Source organism: Excalfactoria chinensis, chromosome 11 (assembly GCF_039878825.1).
Source record: "Excalfactoria chinensis isolate bCotChi1 chromosome 11, bCotChi1.hap2, whole genome shotgun sequence".
Classification (NCBI taxonomy): Eukaryota; Metazoa; Chordata; class Aves; order Galliformes; family Phasianidae; genus Excalfactoria; species Excalfactoria chinensis.
Genome location: NC_092835.1, coordinates 3063936 through 3078094, shown reverse-complemented (window position 1 = coordinate 3078094; position 14159 = coordinate 3063936). Strand labels below are relative to the sequence as shown.

At 44.1% G+C, this 14159-nt stretch overlaps 1 protein-coding gene across 1 annotated transcript in view; it reads left to right on the top strand.

Annotated features, from left to right (window-relative positions):
• WFDC1 (WAP four-disulfide core domain 1) overlaps positions 1-14159 on the top strand; it is a 98766-nt gene that overhangs the window by 62030 nt on the left and 22577 nt on the right. Inside the window, exon 4 of the mRNA XM_072346726.1 lies at positions 3282-3398. The gene's annotated coding sequence lies outside the window, so the exon portion shown is untranslated. The remainder of the gene's footprint in view (positions 1-3281; positions 3399-14159) is intronic.

Sequence of the window (14159 nt, the reverse complement as noted above, 5' to 3'; positions counted from 1 at the left end):
GCTCACCAGAACACAAAGCCTCACCTTGTTTTCTGAAGGTTGCATATTTCCAGGAGCATTTTGGAGGAGCGAAGCGAGTCCATTCACTGCAAAATTGATAAGTACTTCCCAAGCAGAGAAAGGCTTTTGCAAAGGCAACAACTCTTGTGTGGTTTTAATCAGATTTCACGTGCTGCCAATAACAGACCCATGTGAATTGTATGGGAGCTGGATTGTGTTAAACAGCCTACACAGCAATGGAAGTTCCTTCAGCATCACTGACGGCATCTCACATTGCATGGATAATGCAAGATCTATTTTTTTTCCAGTGGGTGTGACATTGGTAGGTATGCACAGTTGTACCTTGACAGGGATGAAATTATGATGCCTTTGGGGCAGAAATGAGGGCCTACACTTTGCACTGGGTTATTGATAACATCTGATCTTACAGTTATGCTGAATGTCATCACTCCTTTAGTTGTTAAGTGACCAAAAGCAGGTTAGAAACTCAGTATTTCTTCTGAGCTTCATAGTGAAACAATGCCACATTTCCGCACTCCCCCGGAAGCAGCAAAGGCCATTTGAAGAGCAATCTTCTAGCTGTGCGTATCCCTGTTCATTGCAGGCGAGTTGGACTAGATGACCTTTAATGGTCCTTTAATAATCCTCTAAGGATTCGATGATTCAAGTGTGGGTTGTCTCTGAGGAAGGCCTTTCTGCATCCTTTAGGTATATGTCTGTCCTCCCCATGACTGCAGCACACTTCTGCTGTCTCCACAATCTGTGCCCAGGAACAACAAACATTTGCTGCTGGGAAGCAAGTTGTGGCCATGCAGATCACCAGATTTTACAGCCCACTTTTTTATTGCTTATTACTCCGAGTGAATGGAGTTATCCTTGGGGAAGGAAGATAAAAAGTGGTTGTGGATAACGACACTGTGCATTCGTTTGCATCCATAAATGGAAACTGTTGTATTTTGTGAAAGTGAAGGTTGAAGCCATTCTCTGGTCAGCTTAATCCAGACAGTGATCCCATAATCCGTGTTAAATTTACTGGCTTCCCCTTCTAATCGGGTTGGAGTCAGCGTGGTTTCTTCCAAATGTTAATGAAAGCCAGTGAGCCTTTACTCAGGAAAGCAAATGGAAATGAAATCCACATTTCCAGCCATTATTCCAGCTAGTGCCTGACTTTGGTTTATGTTGTAGTATTACATTGAGCTCAGCTTCAAGTCTTTAGTTTCGTTCTGACCCTGAATGCTGAAGGAACAAATAAATACTTGCTTAGGAAATCAAACAGAAAGCTTCCTATGGAATGCTGAAATATAAATAATCCTGTTTTGCTTCCAAGAAATATGAAATTACATTGCTGATTTCTTCCTCTGATCAGCAGCCTGTTTTCCCCACTCTTTGAACGTGGGCGACCTTCTTCTTGTGCATCTTCCATCAGCAGCTTTGGTACCAGTAGTGTCACCCTGTTGTGTATTCCTCCCCAGTGTCTGGACATCTTTGCATGGATTGCATGTTTATTTGTACCTTCTTCTTGCTGCTCAGTGCCATAAAATAAATGAAATGCACTCCTCTATTCAGTTCCTGATACCTGGATCTACTTGGGGGAGAGATATGTCAGACTCAGTCCTTCAGATGCGAATTAAATGTTGTAGTAGTTGAATGTAAAGCTTAACCAGTCTCACTATTAGCCATGATCAGGACTAAGGCAGCAACCCAGCGCATTGGGGCATGGCTAATTTCTGATCTTCTGCAAAGCACCATAAGTAAAACAGTCAGAACTGCATCAAAACTGAAAGGAGAACCCTCAGTGAGGCCTCCACCTCAGCTGTCTGCAGCAGGTTCCTCCAGCACCCCCATCCTTTGGTCGTTCCTGCCTGGATTACGCATGGAGACGCTGAGTTTAATTGTGTTATTCCTGGCAAAGAAGGGGAAAAAAAGCAGAGGAAAACTAGTTCTAACAATCCAATTTGTGAATTATAGCTGTACACTCTAATCACGGTTCTCTTTCTCCAGATGTGGAGAATTTTAAAAGTGCCTCATTACCGACCTCTAATTAAATCTAATGTGAAAGAAATGTTGGATGAAAAGCTGCCAGCATTCGACTTTCTGGCAAAACTCCCACTGACTTTTTTTTTTTGCCTTTGGGGGTTGGGACTCTTCTGGGGACAATCAATGTAATTATTTATTATCTGATAGCACTTTTGTACGTAGTGCTGACACTGTGGGGTGAGCAGAAGGCCCCTTGGGATGAAACAACCAGGGAAGAAGCAGGGAATAGGAGCAGAGCTGCGGACTAACAGAGTGTGTCACAATAGGGAGCAGTTAATTAGAAAACACAATACAGTGCTTTCCTTTGCCTGCGGGCAGGTGGTTTGTTCCTGGGGAGAGCCTGCCCTCTTTGAAGACAGAGTCTTTTAGGAATATGTGCTTTCATTTAGTTGGAAGAAGGGATGTATGGCAACCTCTGGTGCTTAGGGGAGGGAAGAGCTGATGGAACAAGGCCCCTTACAGGGAGAGTGGGAGACCCAAGGTTTACAGGATTCCTTTCTCAGGCCCCAGTGCATGTTGTAAGGGCCAACAAGCTGGCCACCTTGCACTGGAGTTGTCTGTGTAGGTGTTATCTGTGTGTACAGATGCTAGGCCAGGAGTGGGGGCTCACACAAGAGCATGAAGCCAGGCTTGGGGCAATGTCTTTATGTTGCCTACATATGCCTACAACACCTGTATGAGTTGTTGCAGGTAATATCTTCCAAATCTATTATCTGTAATATTTACAACCGTATCCTGACTTGATTGCAACTTGCTAATCCCTTCCTATGGCTCATTTAAATTCTTCCTAGTATTGTTCTCCTCTTCCCTGCAGCACTCCTTGATCTATGTAGTTCAATTAGAAGGCAGCACGAGGGCAGTATCTGCAAGAAGTTGTTTATTTCCACACTTCATTGCAGAGTTCTCCAAACTCCCAGCATCTGAAGAAACTCATCCTTCTTTTGATTTCTCTCTCCACGAAGCTGCTAAAACTGCTCTTTAAAACTGCACTGTGGGTCAACAGACGTGTGCCTAAATAAATGCCTGCCTGCTATAGAGTTTTCCATGAGTGCCGTGTCAGGCTAACAGGGCAGATGCAGGGTGTCAGATTTGGTTTGTTGCTTTTCCACTTTGCTCATGGTAGCACTGCAGCAATGGAGATTATCTACAGGGATATGTGTGCCCTTATCCTGTAGAGCTTAGTATGGTTAATGACAAACATGTTCAGTAACTTCCTTACATTTTTGCCTACTGTCTTCATCTAGAAAGAAAAGTTGCCTTACATGACAATGTCTGAAGCACTCAACTATGGAACATCTCTGCATGAACATCAGAGGAACGCTTCCCTCATTTCAGCTGCAGTCTGACAGCTTTGAGGACAGGTAATGACTACTGTAGAAATTTATCCTAAGAACTTTTGCATGATATTGTGTTTAATGCAGTAGCAGAAGCTGCTACAGCTGTACTGCTTCTAGCTGTCACCAAAACATGGATAGATGTTCCTTTTAATGTAGGAGAGTCCATCCAAGTTTCTAGGAGAAAGTTCTTCATCTTACGAAGTTCAGCCAATGTTGAGGCCTTTTAGAAACCATGTAGTGTCTTCTATTCTCAGATGGATATTCAGTGGAGGAAAAAGGCAGTACATCAGTGTCAGGTTATCCAAGTAGAAGAACCAATATGGGGTAAAGAATTAAAAATCCCACAGCCTTTATGCCATTTTCTTCTGTAGAACGTGTGGGTTTTGGCTCTGGAAGCAAATCTGAATCAGAGATTGTCAATGGAATGTGAAAGTGAGTGGGAGTTCTGTATCAATCATCACCTGCCCTCCTGAACCTCAGCTTACATATGCAGATGTTTTCATGAGTCATTACATGGGCAGCAATGACAAGGCATCTTCTTCCTCCTGTTCAGAAAGCATTATATCCGTGAACATTGCAGTATTCTCATTTTAAAAAAAAAGAAAACACTTTTTTTTTTTTAATTAGACAGTTGGATTCTAAAGAAATTACTAAAACATTCTTAAATATGTCGGCCAAAGCATCTCCCAGTGATACTGTAACATGGCCCCAAATCCCCAAGCTAACTGCAGTCTGCCATGCCAAGCCACGCATTTAAAAGGTGGAGGATCCTTGTATTCTAGAGCAAGGCTGTTTCTATTGTGACATTTTCTGTGCAATAAAAACACTCATCCTTTCAAGTCAGATCAACAGTTGGAGCAAAATGGCTAAAAGAATTGCAGTCAGACTCTCAATTGGCTTTTAAAGAAGAGAAAATGGTATGACATTTGAAGATGACAATAGCAGCATCACTAAAATAAATTAAATGAATCTTATCTATTTTTCCGAGTGGCTTTTAGAGTCTTTAGAATGCTTTTTGGATTGTTACTGCTGAGTACTATTAACAAAGTATTTCTGCGTAACTCCTCTTTCACAATATTTGATATGACTGAAGTAATGGAAGAATCAATTGTGTCTGGGAATGGAAGAAAAGAAACATCAGAAAGGGCAAGATGTTATCAAACAGGAAAGTAAACATCTTCCTGAAATTAGAAAATGTGTGTCTGCAGCTTTTAGTATCTTACTCAAACAAGCAATAATGCTGTTTGGGTTTACAGCAGGTTTTACCATAGCTGCTAAGCTGCAAAGAGCTTATACAAATAGATTTAATTTCCAAACCCAATCAGACCTCGCTCAGAAATAGTACTTCTCTCTATATTCATCCCCAAGTGGCAGATATCTCCAGAAAGTTTCAGCTCTGACTTCTCAGTCCCCACTGCAGAAGTTTCCAGCTTACATTGGGACAAATTCTTCATGTTCTCCAGATGTGCTGTTCACAACGTGCCGTGGCAGAGTTAAAGAACTACAAACCAGCTGCTAAAAAAGCAGGGGCAGTGCAAAAACAGCCAGCTGGTCTGGGGCAGAGCCTGGCCCCACAGTGATGCTGCCATCCGATGCAGTGTGTTTCACTGTGTAGTAAAGTGTGTGGATCTGCCACTTGGGAAGCCTGGAGCAGTAATCAGTAATGTAAGAGAAACATCTAAATATTTAAATCCTGATATCTTCTAAGATTAAAATGCCAAGGGCCTGGCTGGAGGCTAGGTTCAAATGGCCGCTGCTGGAAGAAAAGCACATAAAATTAGAACATTGTCCATTTGAAACATACAGTAAGTTTATATTCCCCCCCTTCCTTGTATCTTACTAAATAACTGCAAAACCTGTCAGCACAGATGATGTTTACAGAGCAGCTAGAAGCTACCAGCTGTACATAGTTGCACTAGCATAGGGGTAAACTAAGTCTCCTAGAAAAGCACATGTATGAGAACTGTCCTACAAACCTACATCTAAGTGTTTGTGACATGAGCTCACCTCCCTCCATATTCCCTGAATGAAGTCCTAATGAAGGACAAATTCCAGCCCATATGGCCAAGGCACAAGAACCCCAGAGGGAGCCTGTTTGTGGAATGGCTGCGTTACCCTGAGCTCAGTTTGATCCTTCCATGAAGAATTACAGGACCTTATTTGTTGCATCTGTCAAAATAATTACACATCTTAGTGATTTTTATCTCTTTATTCCCTGCTCTAAGTACATTCATTAATTAATTGGCTGTGCTTATTTCAACATGGCCCTGCACTGATACGAGCAGTACATCATACTCGTTATCCTCTGACCATATTGCTCTGGACTCACACAAATTAAAAGGCTTTCTGTGTGCTCATCCTCTACCCTTGTGCCTTTTTTAGTTCTTTCCATTTTCTTGTTATGGAGAAAATCTGGCTGAAAGGCCAGATGTTGCCTGTTGAGCTGTAGGTGACAGGAAAGCAGAGGTACACCAGAGATCCAGACTTTGTGTGGCTTCAGTTTCCCCTTTTAACCCAAGGGGCTCTGATTCCTGATGGTTCTCTTCTTGGCTAGTACTGTCTACAGGTGAGGCACCAAAAGCAGTGGTAGATTCGGTTAGCAAATGGGTCAGCAATGATTTGGGTAGTGTGCCAGTTTCCAGTTTTCCTTCCCAAACTGTGGTGGTAGAACCATGAACCAGGAGCCCTGTTGATCTGGTCAGTGCTTTTATTGCACTGTGAGCACGCACACCCTGCCTATGGGAGTAGGCAGACTAATAAAATTGAAATCATGTGCAAAGAAGCACTAATTGGGGGATATTTCAGCGCAGTAGTTTTAATGGCTTCCCATTTCCTGCTTGGGAAATGTGTAACTAATTAAGTCTGTTACATTCATTTAACTCAAACAATAAAAAGTGCTTCATGTCATCAGAGCTATTTACTAAACACATGTTTTCCTGGTAGAGGGAGTGGAGAGTTTGTAAAGGAAACATCCACAATGTCTTAGATGAGGGTTCAAGACAAAATTACAGCAGCAAAACCTCTGTTAATCTCAGCATAGGCCATCTCAACTGGTACTCTAAAAATTACAGCATATTCAGTGATGAAATGGGGATTGTCCTGTTCAACACTCAGAGCAGAAAGGTCCTGCACAGCTCTGTAAAGCAACCTTGGCTGTGTGTGCCACCACCCCTCCCTGAGATAAGCACTGCTTTGAAGCCCTTTTGCAGTCAGAACAGATCTCAGAATAGATCTTAGCTGTGCCGGGGAGCATCCAACTCTCAGATCTCATTTTGTTTTGGACAAACAAATGCTTCTGTGCCACTTGTTACCATTTAGTACCACTGATAATGCCAGTATCTCACTGTCATGAGGAGACTGTTGTGACTTCGCAGAAGGAGGCAGCTGTTTTCCTTGAAGTCAGCAGAAAGCCAGCATTTGCCCTTAAGACAGCCCCTGCCTTTGTACCAAGCCAAGGAATTTGCCTGTTGTCTCCTTGCATTGCACAGCAAGTGTGTTGAGAGTTTGACACCTCCACTTCTCTTCTGTCCTACATTGCATACCTCCCAGCAAATCTTGTCATGGCTAGTCATGCAGAGCAGGGCAACCCGAGCACGGGCTGTGCTCAGCCTGCCCATTCAGCTCTGGTGCTGATTTCTGTCTGGTTTCCCAGCAGCACAATCTGTTGCATCTAATTGGAGATTATTCCAAGTGTCACAACAGAGACCAAATCTGACAGTTCAGCTGAGCACCGAAGTAATGAGTTAAATAATGCACCTTGGAAAAGTTAATCCTTAGCAGTACATTGGACATCTCTTGTTTTCCAGGTCAAAGCAGAACTATGTGTAACCTTTCAGAGGTTTTCAAGACTTTGGGGGCTGGGGACAAGCATCAGGCAGAGCAGTTATTCGTTGGACTGATGCAACCTCATGGAGTAAGATAGATTTGCTCCTACTGTGGAAGATGCAACAAAAATTGGATTTTATTTCACTTCTCCCAGGTCTTGTCCCAGTAGATGACAGCCAGACACAGAAATAAAACAAAGCACCGTATTGAGGGGATATTAAATCCTGCTGCCAACAGTTCACTTCATTTTTCTCGTTATTGATTGCTGTCAGGGACCTGGGGAAGAATCCAGAATCTTGGTTTATGACAGCTCACAAAAATACCAAATCTTCAGATTCTTGCTCTGAGCACATTTCTATCCTGCCACTTACAGTCTCCCGCAGACACTATTACTTTATTTCCCAGACCCAGCAGTGCAGGCAGGCACAAAGCTAACTCCTGTCTCCTCTGGGGCAAGAGGGCAGGCTGATGGAAGGGACTGGCTGCTTGGGCTGCGCTGTCCCATCTCACACTACTGAGAGGACACCTCTGGGACTCCTTCATGCAAGGAGCTACGCAGCATGCCACATGCCTACATGAGGAGATACTCCAAACAGATCAGAAGCTTCAAAGCCAGCTCTTATTTTACTCTTTGATTTCAGCAGTGACCTCAGAGAGCTACACAGCTTGTCACCTAACTCCCTAAGCTGGCTCCATATGTGCCATACAGATGATGTGAAGACAAAAGCCACCATCTTCCATCTGGAATCACTTCTGCTTAACCACTTCTCCCAGGAGGCTGAAGGAATCCATTTTTTCCAAGGAGGTTAAAGAAGTAGGCAGCAAATGCTCATGGCAGGAATTACAGCAGTTCTTTGGGGGCGGTCTGAGTCAGTCACGAGACAGCAACAAAATTCCTGCATTCCCCAGCCAAGCCTCTCTACAGAATGTAGGCATTCTTATGGAGGTTGAGATCCCAAGCCTTGTTTTCTTGCATTTGTTCCATTTTTCTCCTTCTGTTTCACATGTGGAAGTACACACTGGCCCAGTGTGTAACTCCTTCTTTGATCTGTGCACCAGAAAATCTGTATCAAGTCAGCCGCACATTTCTGAGGAGATTAAATTGGCCCTTGTGTTCATCTGAAGCCTGGCAGATCTCATTTCTTTGTTTTGTGGTCCAGAATCTCAAACCAGGAACGCCCTACAGTCCCTCTGTAATTTTAAGCACATGGGCTCCTTCTTTCCTTGGGACTTACCCATTTGAGGTTAAGCATATGCATGAAGCCTTCTGCAGACACGCTGCTCTGCTTTTATACATGTAAGCAAATGTCACCTGAAGATTCCTGAAACACTCAGTGTATGATAGAGATGCAAGGACCTAAGACAGGACATGGGTTCAAAAGGTAAAGGAAGAGCAGAGCTAAGAGGTATTGAGAAAGTTTTAACACTTACTTTGTGGCAGAGTATTTGCCATATCACTATAATTGCAATGTCACATTATTGTCCACTGGTCAGCCTGTAAGAATGAAGGGGGAAGGCAAAAGGGAATGAAAAGCAACAATTGTCTTAATTCAAATATGACTGAGGAAAATCAGAACTGATGGGGAAAAAATGGCTGAGTGGTATCTGGGGGATCTGCAGCCTGGTAAATCTGAGGGAGAACCTGAAGGGAACATCTTCAATCTGTGTCCCAAGACTTGAGGGGATACAGGAATCTCTTTACTAACATAAAGTGAGGAATGAGCAGGAATTTTGTATCATTTTGATGCTATTGATAAAGCCATTTTGACTTCTTGCACCAGTGGCTTTAATTGCTGAATTCAGACAGAATTCAGAGAGCCAAGGTAGCGCGGTGCCTTCAGCATCCATCTCCAAAACCCAGGTCTCACCTCCCCGTCATCTCCTGTGTCTGCTCTTCCGTATTTATTCACTGCATAGAAGCAAACAGCACAGTGGAGCCGAGGAATTCAGGAGATTTGTGCTTGCTGCCGTCAGGACTGCCTTTGGTATTTAATCTTCAACCCATAAAAGTTGCAAACCACGCTGCTAAAATATGCTCACAGAAGCTGAACTGATTGAGCCATCGCTGCTGTGCCGAGCTGGGAAGGAAGAGAGGCAAGTAGGCATGGTTTGTCAGCCCTTCCTCACCACTAGCCTTTGCTTTGATGTTTAAGACGGCCTTGACACAGATCAACAGTTACAGCCCTCAGTCGTTTATTCAGTGAGCTGATGTTTGTAAATAAAGAGATTTTAATCCACCCTAGCAAAAGGCCAGTTTGAAAAGGAGGGATTGATTTTTGCTTGATCCCACCTCTGTTCTTGCACATTTGGGCAGCACTTGGGCTGCCCTGCTCAGCAAATCGGTGTTCTGACTTTGCTGTCTGAGAAGAAACGACGCCAGCGCTGGCAGCTGAACCCATATTAAAAAAACAATCATCATTTTAAGCAGTGGTTATTTCATTACTGTGGTAAAAAGAGATTGTGGCCACTTAAAGACCCATGATAGAGTCTGTAATATAACTAGATGATCCTGAAAAAGCAATTCTGGAATTCAATCACTCGGAGCAATGCACACGCGCTTCCTGAAGGCAATCCATCCCTGTGTCATGGGAAGCCCATTGTTCTCCAGCCCCCAGGGTCTCTTCTCCTGCAGCCTACGAAGGGCTTTGTTGTCAGGACCAACAAATCCATTTCCCCAGTTTAGCTGAAGATACAAAAACAATGCCTGGGCTGTCCAAACAATTTGTCTTTTCTGATGCACTTTGCTTTTCTCTTTCTAGGTTTCCTTGTTTCCTTATTTTGGAGGTGGCTGACGTACAGCTGATGGTATTTTGTGGTTAGGCTCTGCTGGCCTTTAACCCATGTAAAGCTGAAGGTCAGACACAGCCATTGTGTGCTGGGAAAGGGGAACTGAAGGGCAGCGCTCACATCCTTTTCTCCAAGGCTCGTATAGCATTGATAGAAAGCTGTTAAAAATATGTCAGCCAGCATCCAAGATCTGCCTTTGGTGGCTCTAATGTAGAATTTGGCACCTTGCTGCCCTGTGTGTTACAGTGTACTGTACACATATGTATGCTGTGAGATTTGGTTTGTAAACACTGGCCCGGGAGTCAGCACTCATTCCTTATTTCTACCAAGGATGTCCTGTTTTGTAACCAGAAAACTGAATTACTGCCTCTGCTTAGCTTTAGTACTTTCTACCTTCTGGCTAGGAAATTTAATTATCCAGGTTGGTTTTCTTTTTCCGCTGTGTAATAATACACAACTTATCTGTGTTAAAATATAGATGCTGTCCTTCTATCGTGTTAAACTCCACACGATTCTTGCCTGTCTGAGCCTATGGAGTAACCAGGAGTGAAACTTGAAGCCAAACTGAAGTCTTCTAGGGAGAGCCTCCAGGGCTCAGACAACCTGGGAGAAGCAAAATGAAACATCTGACTCAAAGAAGCTGCTGTTACCTAACAATGATTCTTGAGTGCTTCAATGCATTCTTTGTGAAGGAAAAGCTTTCCTTGAGAATTGCACCTCCCCGCAGCAGTGCAGGCCCCAGCAGGTGCCCTCCACCAACACGCAAGGCCGCAGCGGTCAGAAGAGATTAACAGCATTTCCCCACGGCTGCCCAGTGGAATCAATGCTTGCTAATCTTTAGAAAATTACACTAACAAGCTCCAGGCCTGAGCTGCAGGAGCTCGGCGCACCAGTCTCTGAAATCACACACAGGCCATTAATGCATCAAGGCTTTAATGAACCAGAAAATCTCTCCTAAACAGAGGCCAGAAGGATGCTTTAAGGTTCCTGCATCTCCTGAGCCAGCTTTAGGACAGACGGTCAAATCCAAAAGCAAAAATGGTGTTCCTGTGGCTGATCCCATCTGGGGGGCGGCCCCTGATCCTGAGGTGTTTCAGCTTTGAGGTCTGTGCAAGGAGATGCTCAGCAGCTCTTCAGAAGTGCTGAACTTAGAAACCCTCACGTGGCCGCTCAGGGGCGGCTGCTGCTGGCTGTGGTGGTGGGCACTGGGCGTAAATCTCTGTTCTTCCAAACCACCAGGCAAAACCAGAATCATAGAATGGCCTGGGTTGAAAAGGACCTCAACAAGGGCAGGGTCACCAACCACCAGACCAGGCTGCCCAGAGCAGCATCCAGCCTTGAAGTTGTAGCTGTCCAGAATACAAATGTTGGAGGCTAGAAATTCTGAAGAGAAATGAAATCCTGCTATAGCCTACGATTAAAATAATAATAATAATAATAATAATAATAATAAATTCTTTATATTTTTTGTTCCTAGAAGTCATAAAATCTACTTATTTCCTGAACAATGTTCTAATGTGCTTTATGCTTATAAGATACATTGCCTGTTTTCCTATTAGACAGTCTGCAAGATTCTCTAATCTCTAAAAGGAACAAACATCTGTTTCTTATGTGGTCTATGTCTGATTTAAGGTAATTATATTCCTATTATACTCCTACACAACATATCTGAGAGAAAATAACACCTATTCATTTTTTTCTCTGAAGATATTTTAACTTGTAATCCAAGAGGAATGCACACTGGCTCTATCTTTAAATGGAACAGCCTGTGAATGCCTGTCCCTGAGCCAGGGAAGAGCTGGAGGAGCCAGCTCCGTGTCATTGCAGCAGACCAGGTGCCAGCATCTCTGCAGGATCACACCAAGGGGCTCCTGCCTTTGGAGCTTCGTCCATCTGGATGTACCGGCAATGAGAGCAGCGCAGGGCTGTGAAGGCAGAAATAAGAAAGCTGTTTTCTCTATGGAGGGGAGGGAGGAGTGGAGAGACACAGTCTTTAACATGATGGCATCATCCTTTGGAGGCAGGGGAGGTGTTTTCTCTCATTCCCACATGCTTCCAAACACTTTGTTTCAAGTCCTCAGTATCTCTTGGCACTGACACAGAGTGGCCCATCAGGTTTTTGCAGAGCATCAGTAAGCAGACTACTGCATCTCCTCATCAAGAAAGCCATGAGAATCTGCATCTTTATTTGTCATCCCTATATCTGCAGTAATTTGAAATAATAATATCTCTGTGTTCGGTTGTTTTCTTTGGTGTTGTTTGTTGGGTTTTTTTTGAGTAATGTATTTGACTTTGGGTTCCCCAGGGAGCAGCTCCTCCCACCAAAAGGCTGGCTGAATTTCCACTGCCCAAGGAGGAAATCTCAGTTCCCTTTCTCTTCTCAGATGTGGGGCTATTCTTCTTCTCTATCAGCAGCCATTGTTTCCATTCTGTGAACCCCATCACTGAAAGGGCTCAAACAAAGCCAACTTTCCAAATCAGACATGAAACAGACGTGCATCCTCAGGATTCTTGTTCTCCAGAGCTTCTTAACCTCTGACCTCACCTCTCTGAACTTAATAAGGAACCCTTTGCCATTTTTATTTCATATTGCTGGTACTGACATGAGGAAAGAGTAAGTCTTAACTTAAATCTGCTGCAGAACCAGCGTTTTTTTTAATGAAGCCTTTGAGCAGTTGGAATGTTTCCTTGCATAAAATCCTCAATGAAGACTGTGTCTGAAGCCAATATTTGCTCCCCTGCAGAGTGTGAAACCCACAGATTTCAGCACAGATGCTGGAAACTCCATGCCACGAGAATCAATAGCAGTTTCATTTGCAGTGGGAACAAAATACATCCTGAAATACAGTGGTGCCAGAGCAGTTTGCCCCAGCTGAGGAACTGCCACTAATTGGGGAAATTAAACAGAAAGGACATAACTGGAAACACTGACACTTGAAAAAATGAATTAGAAATAGTTATAGATTTTTCTCACGTTGTCAGTTTTCTAACTTCACTCTTCCCCCATTGCTGCTTTACAGGGCTGGGGTTTCTCTCTTATCTGCTGTTTTCTGCAGCATGTATCCAAACAGCAGGGAAAGTTGATCATAAGTGAGAATCAATCCCAAAATGTTCCCCATGCACAAAGTGGAAGGCCAAGTACAGAGAGCTGAACGTGAAGCCCTCGGATAAGCTTTGGAATCTGTAAACTAGAATCTGATTCCTACTGTGCTGGAAACCCTTAACTCCTATCCAGGGTGTGAAGGGAGTTGGATTGTATTACATTTCAGTGCCCTGAACCAGAGAAACCCTGAGAGTCTGTAAAAACAACCTCTGCTCATCCTTGCATCTTAGAAACACTCATCTGCTGTCAACACTGGTCTGCTCTCAACCATCACAGTGCATTTAGGCTTCCAGCGTTTCCTTTCTACCAGCTCTTCATCCCAAAGGGGGTCAAACTTACAGACTGGGGAAGAGATTCCAAGTGTCAGTTATGCTTTGGGGTGGGGACTGTCATTGTGTTCTGGAGTAGCTGGAGGAAGAAAGCCTTGCTCTGCAGTGAGACCTCCCAGTATTACCCTCCTACTTGTAATGTCAGTGGATTAGATTTTCCCGAGCAGCCATGTTTTGGGGTGCACCTTGGCACTGCCATCCAGCAGTTCCCCAGGGACAGGCTGACTGTAATGTAAAGATCATCTGCTTTGATTTGAGCTGCTGACATGGTTGTTTTTCTTTGCCTTGTTCTGGACCTAGTCATAAAACCCTCTCTCAGTTTTTCTCCTTTCCTTAAATAGGAGTTCTGTCCCTTGCAAGGAATTGCTGCAGATTCCAGGGTTTGCCCTCATCTCCTGACCTTGAGCTCCTGCTGCCTCCCTGCACAGTGGGAGGGAGGCAGTGTGCACCATAGAAGGACAAACAACAGCAACCCTGGGGCCAATTCCTCCCCACTTCACCCGATGGAGAGGCTCCAGCTGGCTGCAGTGGGAGCTGGATCCATCCCTTAGCGGGCAGGGTAATGATCTAGCCATTTAGCCTGGCATTTGTTAGATCAGAGCAGCAGCAGAAGTGCAGACGTTACTCATGCCCCGAGATATGCAGGGCTATGGCCAAGATTTCTCATGGATCTGCAGGCTTGGTGAGGCTTGCTGGAACCCTTTCCTTGTCTCATTGGTTTTGCCCTCAGCTTCAGGGCAC